The 18,621-nt window shown below is 37.5% G+C and overlaps 2 pseudogenes; one reads left to right on the forward strand and one right to left on the reverse strand.

The window, feature by feature from the left end:
* The first annotated feature begins 4,783 nt into the window (after positions 1–4,783).
* Gm24676 lies at positions 4,784–4,878 on the forward strand (annotated as a pseudogene).
* Positions 5,971–16,196, reverse strand: Klra11-ps (killer cell lectin-like receptor subfamily A, member 11, pseudogene; annotated as a pseudogene).

An 18,621-nucleotide genomic window follows, 5' to 3' on the forward strand; every position in this document is an offset into this window, starting at 1 on the left:
CTCTATAGGATTTAGGATTGGTAAAGATGTTTTCCCAATAGGTTGATTGCCTTTTGTCTTACTGACAGTGTCCTTTGCCTTACAGAAGCTTTGCAATTTGATGAGATCCTATTTGACAATTCTTAGAGCATACACCATTGGTGTCCTGTTCAGGAAATTTCCCCCTATGAACCTGTATTGGAGGCTTTTACTCAAAATCTCTTCTAGTATTTTCAACACCACTTCATGACAAAAGTTATTAAAAGATTAGGATTTCAAGGCCCATACCTAAACTTAGTAAAAACAATATACACCAAACCAGTTGCCAACATCAAACTAAATGGAATGAAACATGAAGCAATCCCACTAAAATCAGGATCTAGACAAGGCTCCTCACTCTTTCCATACCTATTTAATGTAGTACTTGAATTCCTATCCAGAGCAATTAGACAAAAAAAGGAGATTAAAGGGATAAAAATAGCACTGTAAATTGTTAAGAAGCACAATATACAATTGTTAACTGAGTAGCACGTGCAGAACTAATAAATCTTTATATATGTTGTCTTAGAGTTACTAGTTTGAAAACAAATAGTATTCATACACCTCTTCAAGGTCTATAACCCAATATAGTTAGTCATATTTACAGATGACCTCATTGAGACTTGGGTGTCTCCCTTATCCCAGGTCTCTGTCACAGTCTGGACACTAAACCAAACAAACTTAGGAAGAAATGTATTATTTCATTTCACATGTTACTACTGAATGTTAAAGAAATAAGGAATCAGAATGTTGGTGAAGGTTTAGCTATTTTTCATTTCCTTCTTTTTAAAATCATTTATTAATATATTCACCACTCTCTCTTCTCCTACAATTCCCAGTCTCACATGTCCCTACCCCATTAACCCTTTGCCATTTCCTCAGAGAAGGGGAAACCTTCCGTGGGTAAGAACAATATACTCATAGGAAGGAGGGTCTTGGGAATGAGGGAGGAGGGAAAAAGGGTGACAGGATCAGGTGAGGGATGAGACTGAGGAGATGTACAACAGATCAGGAAATTGAACAGAGGTGTGTAGCAGTGGGAGATTGGCACCTGAGGGGGGGAGCCACCAGAAAGTCCCAGATCCCAGAAAAGCAAGAGGCTCCCAGGACTGAAAAAGAATATTAGCTGAAATACCCAACAAAGGGGAGAGAGAAACTTTAGAGAACATATCCAGTGGTTAGATGTGGCTCCTAGTTGAGGGATAAGGCCAGCCATTCATCAATAAAATTTTAACCCAGAATTGGTTCTGTCTAATGAAAATACAGGGACAAAGAATGGATCAGAGACTGAAGGAAATTCCATTCAGAAACTGCTCCTTCTAGATGTGGATCCATACCATATGCAGTCATCAAACCCAGATACTGTTGCTGATGCCAAGAACAGCTTGCTGACAGCGTCCTGCTATAGCTGTTTCCTGAGAAATTCTGCCTGGGCCTGAACAATACAGATGCTGATGCTTGCAGCAAACCCACAGACTACTCATCATGGGGAGGTAAAAGGAGTAGTTAGGGGCAGGACTGAAGGAACTGAAGGGATTTACATCCCCATAGGAAGAACAACAATATCACCAACCATAACCCCCAGAGTTCTCAAACCAAAAAGTACACATGCAGGGACCGTTGGCTCCACCTACATACGTAGCAGAGGATGGCCTTATCTGGCATCTATGGGTGGAGAAACCCTGTATCCTGTGGTGCCCTAGCATAGGAGAATGCTCCGGTGGTGAGGCAGAAGTGGGCATATGGGTGGGGGAGCACCCTCATAGGGTGTACAAGCAGGGGAAATGGGGGATAGGATAAGGGCTTTGCTAAAGGGAAACTGGAAAGAGAATAAAGTTTGAAAAGAAAATAGAGAATAAAATAAAAATAACAATTAATATAAAAACATATTAATTCATAAAAGAAACTGAACCTGGCACCTCTAATTACAGCACACATATCCTCTACCACTAAAGCCAGACAAGGCAGTCCAGATTGAGGAAGGATTGCAAAAGAGCAACAATAGCCTTGCAGGGCCGTGGTTATGGGGGAAAGAGGGGAGTGGGAGAGAACCTGTGTCCTGCCAGAGTTCAGGTGCTTGGGTGGGCTGAGAACTGCACACTATACACATAGCCCTGTGTGGGTGTCTGGATGTGTTAAGTCACTGATCCCATCTAGGTGGGTGGTGGAAAAGGGGCAGCCCTAGGTACCAGGTTCTCAGGCTCTGACATCCCACCCCTAGATACAGCAGAGGAACTGAGAACAGGATAGTGGCTTTGAGTGGCTATCGGCCCCAAGGATGAAGGGAGGGGAGGACAGGGGGAGAGGGGGCACTGGATAGTTTCCACACAGGTGAGAGTTTATGTGGCTGGATCACAGGGTGGCTTCCTAGCAGGAGGTTAGATGCTGCTCATTAGGGGAAAGCCTATCCCATCCTTCAAGGTTGGCTGGCCTTGATGAGCAGAGACTGTCTATGGTTTTAGAGATTTATTGTAGAAAGGCAGGGAGAAAGGAGAGAAAGTGGAAAGAGAGAGACTAGCCATGGCCATGGCCATGGCCATGTGGAGAGAAGAGGGAAGGGAAAGAGAGAAGAAGGGCTAGAGTGTAACAAAGGAGAGAGCTAAAGAGAGCGAGGAGTTGCCAAGCAGCCCCTCTTAGAGTGGGTTGCGCTATCTTACTGTTGCCAGCTAACTGTGGGGAGAAGTATATCTGGCTATATTCAGGTAATTATGGGGGTGGAGTCTAGCCAGAATGATAGAAGCTTGGGACATTGCATGACTGATAGTCATAGAATCATGGACAGGCACTTGATTCTGGGAACATGGATCACCTTTCAGTCACTTGTAGATTCCTCTATTGGTTCACTCGAGCAAGCACCATTCAACAAAAATAGATTGCCTAACATAGTCCCACAAGCCTCTTCTCTGATTCTTAGGGTACCCATATGAAAACCAAGCTGTACATCTGTTAAAAATGTGTAGGGATCCTAGATTCAGCCCTTGCATACACTTTGGTTGGTGGTCCAGTTTCTGTGTTTACTCATATGTTCAGGTCAGTTGCCTCTGTAGGACTTCCTGTGGTGCCCTTGAACGCTCAGGTTCTCTAAACCCTATCCCCCACTGCTCCACAAGATCCCCTGAGCCTTGCCCAATATTTGACAGTGGGGACTCTACATATGTTTCCATCAGATGAATGAATGGCTGAAGACTTCTTCTGTTCATTCAGGAGACAGCTGTGCTAGGTCTCAGTCTGTTAGCACAGGAGAGTATCATTAATCTTGTTATAGTTTGAGTCTTTCCCAAGAAATGGGTATCAAGTTGGAGCAGTCATTTGTTGTCCATTCCTTCCATTTCTACTCCATCTTAATTCGAGTGAATCTTGTAGGCTGGACAAAATTTGACTCAAGCTATTGTGTCCATTTCCCTCCAATGGAATTCCCACTTCGCTACAGGAGGTCTCCACTTCAGTTTCCATATCTCCAGATGCCAGGAGGTTCAACAAGGATGAACCACATAAACACTAGGAGCTTCCCTGACCCCAGGTCTCAGGCTATTCCAAGAGATGCCCTCCCATTGGATTCCTTTCTCTGTCTCAGCCTTTTCCTACACCCTCACACCCACCACACTGGATCCCCATCCCCATTCCTATCTTCACCCAATCTCTTACCTAGTTAACTCCATTTATCCATCTATCATGCATATTTTCTTTCTCCATCTGAGTGAGATATAAGCTTCTTGACTTGAGTCGTCCTTGTGACTTAGATTCTTTGAATCTGTGGACTATAGCATGGTTATCCTATACTTTATGGCTAATGTCCACTTACAAATGAGTAATAAGTTTGTGTCATTATTGGTCAGGATTACCTCACGTGAGTTTATATTTTATAGTTCCATTCATTTTCCTGCAAATTTCCTGATGTTATTGTTTTGAATGGCTATATTGTTTTCTATTGTTTAGATTCAGGACATTTTCTTTATCCATTCTTTAGGTGAGGGACATCTAACTTGTTTCACATGTTTTGCTAGTAAAAGTAAAGTCTCCATAAAAATATTTGGGAAGCCTTGTGATGTATTGGAGCATATTTTAGTAAATACTATGTATTTTTATTTGATTTTCTGACCGTATATACTTCTTTCCTATCTCATTCATTACCTGATCCTGCCCCCCTTTTTTCCCACCACCTCCTATCTCCCTCCCAGGTTGCCCATCTCTCCCTCCCTCTCTCCCTCCCTACCTCCCTCCCTCCTTCCCTCCCTCCCTCCCTCCCTCCTTCCCTTACTCCTTTTCTCCCTCCCTCCCTATATCTTCTGTGATTTTTTTGTTCCCCTATCTATGTAGAATTGAAGTATGCATACTTTGGTTTTCCATCTTCTTCACCCATATAGTTTGTGGGTTGTATTATGGGTATTCTGAGACTTAGGGCTAATATACAATTACCAGTGAGTAGGGACCATATGTGTTCTCTTTTGCATGGGTTACCTCATTCAGGATGGTATTTTTTTACTTCCATCTATTTGTCTGTGCTTTTCATGAACTCAATGATAGCTTTATAGTATTCCATTGTATAAATGTACCACACTTTCTGTATCCATTTCTCTGTTGAGGGACATCTGGGTTGTTTCCAGTTTCTGTCTATTATAAAAAGTCTGCTATAAACATGTTGCAGCATGAGTACTTGTTATATGTTGGAGTATGTTTTGAGTATATGCCCAGTAGTGATGTAGCTGGGTCTTCAGGTAGAACTATTTCCAAATAGCCGAGGAACTTCCAGATTGTTTTCCAAAGTTGTTTTAACAATTTCTGAAGCACATATATAAAATTGGAAAGATACAGAAAAGATTAGCATGGCCCCTGTGCAAGGGGGGTCTATTTTTTTTTTTTACTTCATTGTCTCACTCCTAAAGTTCATTTACAAAATATTAAGGTTTAGAAAACCCAACAAGCACGCCTTTAACTCATCACTCAGGAGGCAGAAGCAAAGGAATCTGAGTTCCTCTCAGTCCTACAGAACGAGCTCCAGAGCAGCTAGGGTAGCACAAAGAAAAGCTGACTCAGAAAAAACAAACAAACAAACAAACAAAAACATCCCAAACAAACAAAAACCAACACCCCAGAAAACAAAAAAAAATTTCAGGACAAAAAGACCTTAAAATGACACCATTACTGAGTGCACCTGAACCTGAACATGAAGGACACTCCCAGAGTGGCAGTATCCAGTCACTGGAGAGGTACACGGCTCCCAGATTAAAACAAGTTACTGCATCAATACTAACTGTCCTGAGTTTGATCATTTGGATACAGTTGTATAATATAAATTATTGTCCCTCGAATAAAATGAGGAACATGTGTGCCTCAATTTTATTTGTTTGTTTTGGTTCTATGACCTAGGCTCTTGCTATATTCTTTTTTCAACAATTGTGTCTTGGCCTATTAATTGCCAGAATCACAGTGTAATCTACTACATTTAGCAAATTTCAAGTATTACCACCTTTTTTTTTAAGACCTAAAATTATATATGAATTAAATTGGGAAGATAGGACAACATACGACTTGGGTAAAAATAATCCACTTATCTTTGACCTACACTTGCAACTCTTCACCAACTTTGATATTATATTTTATGGACAAAGGAAACATTTATAAGATTGAGAAAAAAATTACAAACGAAACAAAAATCAAAACAAAATTGTAATCAGCTAACATGATAAATCAAAGACATTTCTTCTCTTAATTGTACTTTCAATTAAGACAGTTTGTCTTGCCTGGCAGTGGTGGCACATGCCTTCGATCCCAGCACTTGGGAGGCAGAGGCAGGCAGATTTTAGAGTTTGAGGCCAGCCTGGTCTTCAAACTGATTTCTAGTACAGTCAGGATTACACATAGCAACCCTGTTTCAGACAAACAAGCAAGCAAATGAACAAACAAACAAAAACAATTTGTCATAACATTAATGGAAATTCATGCTGTTATTTTAGGGGGGGGACTTCTTTATTCAGTTTTATGGGAGTTTAAGTAATCAGAAAGAACACAATTCTGAAGGCTTTAGGGCAAAGCGTGCCCATTCACCTGAGTAGATGTGTCCTCTCTCCAACAGGATAGAAAATGACCTCTGTTCTGTCAAGATAGGTACGAGAAGACAGTCCCAATGTTCTTGCAGCTTTGTTTCTCTTCACAGCAGACTATGTTCTGTAATCAAAATACTTGTTTGTTGGAGTCATGAATTATTACAAGAAACGAATAAGGATCAACACATTCCATTTTTACCTTTAACTCTGGTTGGAAAGTTAATCAGGGAATTTATCCAGTTTCTTCCCACAAATACAGTAGTAGGGAATATTACAGTCAGTATCTTCTATTCTTGCTTTAGATAAAAATACACATCCTCTAGACTTAAAGTTCATTTTCCTTATTTTCATGTCACTGAAGAGCAAAGACAAGAGTGGGCAACTAGTAAATTTTGAACATTCACTGAAAAAAATCATGATTTTAAAAATTCTATTGGCCAAAGTATACAGAATATATAGCCTAAGTTTAGCCTAAGTTCATCATGAAAATATTTTCTTCTAAGTTCATTATAAAGAAATGGTCTCTTATCACACCAAAACTCTACATCACATTTCACACTCACAAGTGTTTAATCAGTGGTTAAATCTGATTTTCAATATTTTCAAAGAATTATTTTACCAATCTTGCTTTCCCATTTATATTTTGTCAATAAGAATGCTAGGACGATAGTAAAGCAGATGTGTTTGGCATACAAAACAAGGTTTTATAGGTTTGTGTTTTAAGGAAAAGGGCATATTTGAAATATAGTCACAGATGAGTGCTTGTAACTAATATTTTTGCATTGTTTCCCTTTATTCCTAAGCACCCCATAGCTAACAGGTCTTCACAGACACATAGTAATCTACTGAATTCCCTGTCTGCAACAGAACTCTAATTTCTGCAGGATGATATTTTAGGGACCATAACTATCTTTCTGTTAAAAAAAAAGTCAGCTATATAAAAAAGTAAATTATAACACAGACAAATTACCACAAAAACAGGAGCACTGTGCATTCTGGGACACATGGGCTACATAGCAAAATGAAGTAAAAAGGTAATTATTTAATAATTGATAATTAAGATTATCTTATATAAATCAACAGAAATGGGATTTCTCCTCAAGTTGAGGTGTTAGGAGGAGGATCTCAGATGGTCAGGGAAGCACTGTTGCTAGTTTTTCCCAAAAAGTAGAACTGACTAAGGAATGTATTCAAAACGAAGATCCTCAATAATAAATCCAGCCAGGCATTGTGGGACACAATCCATCATCCCAGTTGTGAGGAGATGACGGTAGATGGATCACAGTTCAAGGCTAACCTTCAATACAGAGGTAGTTTGAGGCTATCCTGGGTTAATGAGACTTTGTCACATGAGAGAAAGAGTGTGAAATCCACTGAAACCACATGGAACTGCCAAAGGATGAGTCTTTAGCAAAATAAAACATTTTGGAATTTTGGATTTAAGATGAAGAAAAATAGAATATTCATATTCATCGAATTTAGGAATGGTGAAAAAAAGAAATAATCAGATAAGATGAAAAATATATGTTTTGGATTCTGAGTGTTCAAAGACAAAGGAAGATTTTGAACTGGAAAAGAGGTAATGGGAAAGAATAAAGGATGTGTAAACTTAAACTAATTGTGTATATAGGCTTTAAGGAAAACCACTACTTAGGTAGCTTATAGTTGACAAAGACAAAACAGACTCCATATTCCTTTGGAGGTTTAGAGACTTGTGTGTGTGTGTGTGTGTGTGTGTGTGTGTGTGTGTGTGTCAGTGTGTGTGTAATTTTTGCGTGTATGCTTGTTTGTTTTGTAGGGGTAAATTTTGTCTTATTGTGATTTTGATTTGTGTTTTTACTTGCTTGATTTTATTTTCCTTTTGTTGTTGGTTTTTTTTTTTTTCAGAGATAGAAATAACATGATGTTGAGTCTGTAGTAAGGTAGAGAGCAATAAGGCATATTCAGTATGAAGGGAAACAGATCAAAATATAAAATGTAAGTATAAAAGTTACATTTTCCATAAAAATGTAACTAATATGAGAATTAAAATTTAGAAAAGCGTTACAATTACAGAAGATATTAGTTTTTAAATCGAAACCAAAGTACAAGGCAAAGGAGACCTACAGAGAAATTACTGCCTGGTCAGGTAGATGACAGAGTTCTCCCAAACAGCACAGGCTATTGCTCCTGCCCTTGGGTTTCATAACTATTTGATAAGGCCTTGTTTCTGAAGATACTCCTCATTTTGACATCAGGACCCAAGAATTCAATTTCAAACCAATATGGAAATACCTTCCCCTAGGCAGGCTTTCAAGGGGTTAGTAGGTTATCTACAGGTTTTAGGGGAGAAAAGGTATGAGTAGTCTTATCCTGCACTGGACCTTTTATGCTACAATGGTGACCTGCAAGACAAGACATGTTATAGGATCAATAAATGTATTCTTATTGGAAATGAGACCTTTACCATGGGAGGCAAGCATGCTTGGTGTTGTAATCTAAATCAGAAATCCAATATTGGGAAGTTCAAATGCCCCACTTTCGAATTTGGTATAATCGCTCTGCTTAGTGAGCAGTGGTTAACATTTACACCTATAGCCTAGACCTGTGATGCTCTCAACCTCCATCAGAGGAGCTTCTTTATTCGGTGAGGCAGAGTCCATGCAGTGTGTCAGAATTGGTCAAACTGCTTTGGAGAAGTGTTTATGTGCTGAGCCCTAAAGGAGACATCTATATCAACTTCTTCCTTTCCATACCACCAGCAAGTCTCAGGGAATAGCAGGGAAGAGAAAATAAAAAAGGTAGCACCAGAGAAGAAGAAAGGCTTTGTGAAATTCTGCCTTCTAGACTTCTAGACAAGATTAATTTTTTTAAAGTTTAGTTCATTTTAGAAACCATTATTAGGTGACAGCTGCTGAAAAAGTGAGATTCATTTCTTTATTGAGTGTGTGGCTATTGTTGGATTTTCTGGTTCCAGTGCATGGCCTACAACCATGCACCTGTGGACAGTTAATTAATAAGGCAAGAAGTTATCATGGGACATGTTAGAGATTTGAGTAGGAGTAGGGGCAGATATGTTCATATATTATTTGATGTATATATGGTACTAAAGAAAAAGTCATATTATTAAGAAAGTTAATCAGTAAACAGATTTCTACCAGATTGTAGATAAAAAATAAACTTGAGATTCACACAACACATCTTTAAATGGAAGGAAAGCATTTATATGTATGTATATATAAACATGTACTTATATTTATAAGTAACTGAAAATAATATAAGCTAACAACAATAAAAAATGTTAAATGAATATCTGTTATACTCAGACTCATTGTATCTGTCATGACCATTTCCTCAAATTACACCATCTTAAGTTGTTGACGGTCTAGTGCCCTTCCCATGTTAGAACACACCATCCTTAGATGTATGCAGTACTAAGGCACTTTTGGTCATCTCCTCAACTATATATCTTCCTTTTGTAACACTTAATCAGGAACTGCCTTATACAACTTGTCCTTACTACTGAGCTCCATAGAAAATGAGGAAAACCATGAGAAATGGAGAAAAGCCTTTGCAGACGACCGTCTCAATCCCCAAGGGAGGGTTAGAGTCTGAAGTGATCAGAAACTCACAGTTTAGATTGGCCATTGTCAATCCATGCCCATTGCTTTTTTTTCTTATCATAAGACAATACAATCCAGTAACTCTCTGGAATAACATGGCGTTGAAGAAATTTCTGTATAGGAAACAATGTAGCTTATCAGGAAATTTCTGTATGTTGGATGAGAGAACAAATAGGAAGAGTCCCCACCACCCGTATCTCACTCTCTGCTGTCCTATCCTCCCACCACTCAGTCTCATCATATTCATTTTCTAAACTGACTTCCTATTTATATCAAATTGAGGTCAGTTCAATAAACTATTTAAAATAAAAACTTCAAGTATCCTGGGTTCATGATTTGATTTGGGACTGTGTTTATTACTGAGTCTCAGAATTTAAACAAGGTTGCTCTTGAACTCACAATATTCCTACTTAAGGATGGAATTTTTTAGATTTATCATTTTGACTGATGTATAGATTCCTTCTATTGCATCTAAAATGTGTGAGCTAAGCAGAGAATTCTCAACAGAGAAATATTGAATGCCCAAGAAGCATGTTAACAAACATTCAAAGTTCTTAGCCACTAGGGAAATGCTAGTCAAAACAAACCTGAGATCATGTCTTACCCCAATAGGAATGGCTAAGGTAAAAAAGTTAATGATAGCACATGCTGACAAGGATATGAAGAAAGGGAAACACTACTACAGTGATGATGGGGGGGGGGGAACAGTTGTAGAAATCAATTTGGTGGTTTCTCAGGACACAAGCAATAGTTCTATCTCAAGAAACAGTTATACTACTCCAGGGCATATACTCAGAGATTCTCCACCATCCCAAAAAGACTCATTGTCAGATATGTTCATAGCAGTTTTATTCATAACACCCAGAAATTTGAAACATCTTAGATGTCCCTTCACTGAAAAATGGATAAAGAAAATATGCTACGTCTATGCAATGGAGTACTCTTTAGCTATGAAAAAAATCATCATGAATTTTGAAGGCAAATTGATGGAACTTAAGAATATCATCCTAAATGAGGTAACCAAATCCTAAAGTGACATTCATAGTATGTCTTCACTTATCAGTTGATACTATACATAAAATGCAAGTGTACATGTTACCCTCCACAGAACCCAGTGGCTGGATAAAAGAAAGCCACAAGTAAGAATGCTTGAGTCTCAATTGGAATCACGAATGGAATAATTATAGAAGGTAGATGGAGGGAGGGAACTGAGTGAAAAATTAAATCAAGGGATCAATTAGGGTTCAGAAACTGTTGTGCTTCAGGGAGAGATGATGGCCTGAAGGGAATGAGAATGAATGTAGAGATGAAACTGATAGGGGGTAGATGGGGACATCTCCCAGAAAAGATGGATATCAGTGATAGGGAAAGTACACAAGAGTCAATGGGGGTGTCCTTAGCTGTATCTCTATATAACCTGGGTAGGCTGTCTCCTGTGGCCAATAAAGAATTCCTGAGGAGTGACAGGGAAACAACATACCCGCAAAACTTCCTTCCTAAACTTACCCCTTCTACAAGAAATACAGGGATTGGGATTGGATGAAAGTCTAAGGGAATAAACAACCAATAACCAGCTTAACTTGAATCACATCCCATGGAGAATCATCTATCCCTGACCCAACTAATGATACACAGCTATGCTTGCAAACAGGAATATAGCATTGCTGTCTTCTGTGAAGCTTTGTTCACAATCTGAGTCATACATACACAAACAACCATAGCCAAACAGTGAATGGAGCTTGAGGACTCTTAGGGGAGAACAAGTGGAAGGATTGTAGGCTCTGAATGGAATAGGATCTCCATAATAAGACCAAGAGTATCAACTAACCAAGACCCTTGGGGTTCTCAGAAATGGAACCACAAAAAAGAACATACATGGGGTAGGAACTCACCCTACCTGCTTGTGTGCAGTTTGGCCTTCAGTGTAAGTTATGAACAAGTGGAGTAGGCACTATCCCAAAGAGTGTTGACTGTACATGGGTTAAGTTCTTGTAACTGGGCTGTCTTATCTAGCTTCAGTGGGAGCACATTCACCTAACCTCATGGAAATATATTGTCCTTTGTTATGGGGATACCTAGGGGCCCCCATCCAATCAGAGCAGAAGGGTGGTTAGGGATGGATTATGGATCAGGATTTAAAATGAATAAACTACTACTATACTACTAGTACTACTACTAGTACTACTAGTACTACTACTACTACTACTACTACTACTACTCTACTACTACTGCTACTACTCATCTACTACTACTACTAAGGCTGCTGCTGATAATAATAATAATAAATTTTAAAAATTGGTTATGTTTCCTATATCAAAAGGAAAATTACACTAATTTTGACATCAATATCCATTTAGAATGTCATTTAAACACCATTAACTTGATGTATAAATATCATACCATATTATAAATAACAAAATTTTCAAGGTGATCCTGCAATTATTTTTCTAGAAAAATCTAGTCTTCGTATTTGAAAAGATTTCATAAGTAATAATTTAAAGAGGGAATGACAGAATCGTGGAAACTTTATTTTATTTTAAATAGTCATTTCTAAAATGAATATCTTTTTTACAGGACATAAAAATAATATGCAGTAAGTATTGTGAACAGTTTCAGAGGAAATCACTATGGAGTTAACTGGTCAACCATTTAATTCTACATTTCTCATATCATTTCATTTTGCAGACAGGACCAGAGCACAACTGCTTTCCCTGTTGTCATCTGATTACTTATCTCAGGCAGCCTCATTTCCAGCTTCCAAAGAGCAAATCCTAAAAACAGGGGTTTACTTGGCACTATATGGAGACAAATAACTGTCAGTAACTGGATATGCTGTACCAAAATATTAAACTTCATCTGGGAAAGAAATGATTTCTGAAGGATTCTCTTGTACACTCCTGAAAAAGGGAGGAGACTGAAAGATACAAATGTCTTTGTAGTAATGAGTCTGCACTTAACAGACTTGTGTCCCACAGTTCACATTACAGGAAAAATCATTTACAAATGAAAAAAAATGTATCTGGTACCTCATTATTCAGGGTTAGTGACAGAATCTAAGAAAATAAGGGGCAAGTAAGCCTCCACAGTACCAGTTCATCTTCATCTTCTATCTTCACAATGGGAAAGTTGTAATGCTGGCAGTTCGCTTTACATCCACTCCATGATCTATGCAACATTGTTAATACAACTACAGATCTAGAAATATTTCCTGTGTCAATCATGGATGAATCAATAGAGAAAATGATGCACATACACACAAAAAAATATTGTTTATCCTTTAATGGAAAATGAATCAGCTTGACAGGATGATCTATACCTATGACATGAGAACTCCAAAGAGAAAGACAGGAAGATCACTAACAGTTTGAGGCCTTCCTTTCCTAAACAATGACTTTCATGTCAGTCTTCTCTACATTGTGTGTTCCAAGTCATCCTGGGCTAGAGAATAACATGTCTCACAAGAAACCCAAAAGCAAGATGCTGACCTATGTGACAAACATCACTTGAGGATGGTTTGGAAAGTAAAACACACCGGGCATAGGACCACACAAAATGATTCTATGAAGATCAGGTTTTTTTAAAAAGCCTAGTTCTATGGAACAGAGGCTTGTGAGATACCAGGGGCCAGAGGCAGACAATGAGCAATTGCTACTCAGAGGCAGTTAAACTGCTGACAGAATTCTAGATATGAAGTAATGCATTGTGCCCACACTCGTCTATACACTTGTATGCACTTAGCATTGTGCCAAGATCTGTGATAATTGATATTACCTTAACAGTAATAAGAGACAAACAAATGCCGGGTGGGGTGGCAAATGCCTTTATTCTAAGCCCTTTGGAGGCACAGGCAGGCAGATTTCTGAGTTCGAGGCCAGCCTGGTCGAGAAAGTGAGTTGCAGTACAGCTAAGGCTACACAGAGAAACCCTGTCTCAAAAAAACAGAGAGAGAGAGAGTGAGAGAGAGAGAGAGAGAGAGAGAGAGAGAGACAGAGAGAGAGAGAGAGAGACAGAGACAGAGACAGAGACAGAGACAGACAGTGACAGAGACAGAGAGAGACAGAGAGAGAGAGAAACAAGAGAGGTTTGGTGTTGAAAGTCTGTTCTCCTGATTATGCTGATTCCATCAGTGTTTTGCCCACATGTCCAAATGTTTAAAGTTGAATACATGAAAATGTGTGCAGTTGGTTTTGCAAGATCCTCTCAATATGAATGTTTTGTTTAGAGAGTTGCAGTGAATGCCCATGGTCTATTAGGTAAGTTTATTTCCAACCTTCACTTTTCTGTGAAGAGGAATCAATGTGTAGCTCAGGCTGAACTTGAAATTTCTGGGACGTCCCTATATTACTGAAAGTTATCATCCTCCTCCGTCAACCTCACAGTCATTGGGATTACATCATTATGCTATGCTAGACAGGTAATTAAGTTATTGTAAAATAATTTGACAACAGCTTTTCTATAGGTTGGAATCTTTCAAAGATTGTTTTGGAGCTTTTTTTTCCTGTCACAAATTTTATAATGCAACAGTTTTAAATATATGAATCCTGACATAACCAGAATCATCACATCCTACTGTCACAGAGTGGTGAGATAATATACAAGATCCCTTTGTTACAAATCTTGTAAAAGTATTTAATGATAATTGATAAACTTTGTCAGTAAAAATGACTTGCATGGGCAAGAAAGATTCTTTGTGACTCTTGATCTTTTCATTTTTCCAGTCTCATTCACTCTGTCACTGGCAGAGTTGCAACCTTTAAACACCATGGTTGAACTTCCTTATCTGCCCCAGGAAGGGTCCCTTTTTACAAACGGTACAGATCTCTCAAAACCTGTCAGATGGGAAACATACATGCACAAACAAAAAATTCTTCTAATAACTGCCACCATGTAAATGCTCTAAGTCCATTTTAGCATAAAAATTTCATAAATACACTCTTACTAAAACCTTCCATATTCTGTCAGCAACAAAGTTGTAGACTTATATTTTCTAGACAGAAACAATCAAAATTATCAAAGGTATGGATTTGTAATTCGCTCCCCATGAGGCAGTAGGTGTGCCAAATAGAACTTGGCTTCTAGAAACTATAAGATTCTCCTCATTCAAATATGGATTTCTGAGTTTCCATATCTCTACATTAAGTAAGTTACCCCCAAATGATTAACCCAAAGATCACAAGCATCTTAACCTGCTGTATGTACTTCAAATCTGCCAGAGAAGAAATAATAGATAATAATGCAATTCTGTACTCATGGTATTTCTCTGCTACATACCTGTGTCTCATGAAGAATCTAAAACACTCTTGGTTTCACTGTCCCATCTCTCCTGTTCTCTGTTGAGGGATTCCAGAAGTTCATTGCTTGGCCTACAATCTATAGCCTTATTTGTCAACATTTCTTCCTTTAAGTTGAAATCCCTTTGCATGTTGCTGCAGTTATGGTGGTTGTTGAGAGTTTCATGGATTTCTTGTTTGTGTTGACTATACTGAAAAACTAAATTAATCACAGATATAAAATAAAAATGCTTAAGAGAAATGCATATCAATATTTAAGATTAGAGAATAGGCTTCACGTGGAGAGCCAACACATATTATTATTTCCTTGGTATTTTAACATTTATAAATTATTACTTCAATTTACTCATTATAGAAAGAGATACTTCAATTTTCTCTAAGTTAAGTTTACTGTAAAATAAATTAACAGAGCTGAAAAAATTATGGTGGAAGTAACTTCCATTCACTTCAATTTTACAGCAGAAATTTGCAGATAATTACCTAAGTAAAATAATCAGTGAATATTTAGCAAACTATGAAAATGTGAACTAAAAAGAAAAAAAAAACCAAAAGGACAAAAAACAAAACAAAACAAAAAAACACAAAAAAAACAAAACAAACAAACAAACAAAAACTCACGTTAAAAATGGCACAATTCTTCTTTGAGCATATGCTTTGTAATATATTCACATACAGAGTTATGTTTTGGCATAGCCTGAAAGTGATTCCCTTTGTTAATATAGAGAAATCCAATTAAACTTATCTTAATGTCTCTGTCAGATTAAATCTTTTTATGTATGCATAAAATAAACTTTGAAGAAATATAAAAACAAGGCCATTGATTCTTTGCACAGGTGTTTTTCAAAAAATGTTTATTTTACATTCGCAATCATCTGAGCTGAGAAATTAAATGATCATCAAGTCCTCAGAACGAATATGACCAAAAATGAAACTGAAAGGGGGAACTCTCAACAGTCCCAGAGCTAATAGATTAAGTATGAAAAGAAGAGAACACTGCAGTTTTTCAGGAAAAAAATATCATAACTCCAGAGATTCTGACTCATCTCCTCCTGATTATAGACAGAACATTGTACAGCATGTATTACTGCGTAGTTAATGTCTAAAGCTATTCTCTAGGCGGAAGCTCAAAGAAGGTGCATCTCAGTTACTTACTCTTTGTCACAAACACTGCAACAATTACCAGCCGAAGGGTACAGAGGATTCCAAGAGCTATCACAATGAGCTGCCAAGGAACTGAACACACTTAAATCAGCAAAACAAAACAAGAAAATCTCTATTAATAGAGTAGATCTCAATACTAATTACAATTTGTGTAGCATGGAAACAAGGAAATCTTTGCACAAGTCTATTATATGAACTGACTGAAAATGTACCCTCAAGATTGTAGATTTCTACCTAAAATGTAAGGATTTTAGAAATCTTACAGGTGTTCACAAAATTTTGAACAAGGCCTGAGCCTTGCACAGTGAATCCTCCTGACTCAGATTAGAAGGAGCTAGATGACAGGCATGTGCACTCACCCAATTCTATAGAGAAAAAAAAGTGCATTCTACAGATGTCATTCAAGGCATATATACTATCCAAGTACAAGGTATCAAGCTGAGGCATGCAGCCTACCAAGAGAGATAACTGAGGATGGGGAGGAAGGAAAGAGGGATGGATCTTTTTGAGAAATGGTAGGAAACCACAGTTGTTCTAGACATGATCTGTATGCATCGCCATCCTTGAAAGTGCCTATAATTCAAGAATCACTTTTTTCCTGTAAGTTCAAAATTGCTCCATATAATACTAAATATTTGCGTGTATCTAAGGTGTTTGGAATCTGAAACACATGCCTGTGACTTACATTATATCAAAAAAAGATAAAAATCGCAGCTTGGAGTACAGCTGTGCCAATGTGTATAGAGTAACTAAAAAGAATAAAAATTGAGATTTTCTCAATTTCAGTAAGAAACAAAATTATTCTTTGATATTTTTTCAGGAACTCCCCATGGGGTTTACTTATTCCTACATGGACGAATCCTCTCATCCCCTCTCTCTGCATCTGCAACTTTATTATCAAGAGGAAATGTCCTTTTCTGATGGACAACTGTTTTTGCATAGCGGCGTTATATATTTGGATGTTTATGACAATTAAAACATGTTCTCCAAGAGTAAAAGTATTGATTATAATGCATAGGCTTCATTTCCTTAGGATTTTACTTCTCTAGAAAATTGTTTTTTTCTCCAGACCCTAGTTTGTCTGCCAGTATTAAAGTTTAGATGTTTATGACAATTAAAACACTTTCTTCATGTATGAAAATATTGTTTCTTTTGGGGGAGTTTGAGAAAGGTTTTCTCTGTTTTGCCAGGCTGTCCTGAAACTCACCCTGTAGACCAGGCTGGCCTCAAACTCAGAAATTCACCTGCCTCTGCCTCCCAATTAATGGGATGAAAGGCACGCTCCACCACTGCCAGGGAAAAGTATTTTTTTCTAATGCATAAGCTACATTTCTTTAGGAGTTTGTTGTTCTAGAACATTTCTTAAAAAAAAAAACACTCTTTTTTTTAATGTTAGTTTTGAAGTTTTCAGAATTCTTCTTGACTAGACTAAAGGAAAAAAAACCCTCCTAATAGTTTCTTACTTCTTGTTTCCCAAGAAATGTTTTCTCACCAATTACCATTGTTCTAATCAGCCCATCTGATTTATTCCCTTATCAGCAAACATCTAAATGGTAGAAGCGTTATATATTTCTTTCTGTTTGATATTTAATTTTAAAACTTGATTGCTTTATTTTTAAACTTAATTTTGTACAATTTTGTACATAATAACCCTCCAACTAATACTATTTTCTTCTCTCACCCTCGTGTATAATTAAGCCAAGATGAAATGGAACATTTTACTTTTCAATAAAAGCCAGTAGGATATTTTCAAACTATTAAATATTTAAAATACATCTTTTAAAAAGTGATTTTAAACACTTAAAACACTTACCTCTTAGGCCAGCTTTTCTAGATCTCTGAGTCCCCTCAAGTCTCACCTGGCTGTTCAAACCTGAAGACTTATGGAATCTCATAGTTGGGAAAGCGACTTCCTGCTCACCCATCTTGGGAATACGTAGAGTATGTTCTTTTAAAAAATATGTCCTTGAGTGATTTATAAAGATAACGTTAAAATGCCAACCTATTGGAAGGTACCTGGATCTGGTGATACAGAAGGTTGAGAAAGGGTGGGGTTTGACTAACTCACTTAATCATCCAAAATCCCTCAAATTCCATTAGAAGTGAGAAACCTTTGCAGACTTGCATTAAAATTGCTTTTATTTCTAATGGTAACAGCAGTTTATAGGAAATATAGAAGTATTAATGCCACAGCCCGTTTGTTCAAAATATCTAGCACATAAAAATGCTAGGTAAAAGTGCTACCACTGAAAAACATTGAAAAGAAATTTAAACAATCTATTCAAATAACAAAGAGTCAAAGATTTAGGAATAACTAAAAATGATGCTTTAAAATTATTTACACATTTGGATAAATACATGAATGCTAAATGATCTTTCAGTTATATATATGTGTGTGTGTGTGTGTGTGTGTGTGTGTGTGTGTGTGTGTTTGTGTGTGTGTGTGTGTGTGTGTGTGTATGTGTGTGTGTGTGTGTGTGTATCAGACTTTCCCAGACACTACTG

The sequence above is a fragment of the Mus musculus genome, chromosome 6 (assembly GCF_000001635.26).
Source record: "Mus musculus strain C57BL/6J chromosome 6, GRCm38.p6 C57BL/6J".
In the NCBI taxonomy this organism is placed as follows: Eukaryota; Metazoa; Chordata; class Mammalia; order Rodentia; family Muridae; genus Mus; species Mus musculus.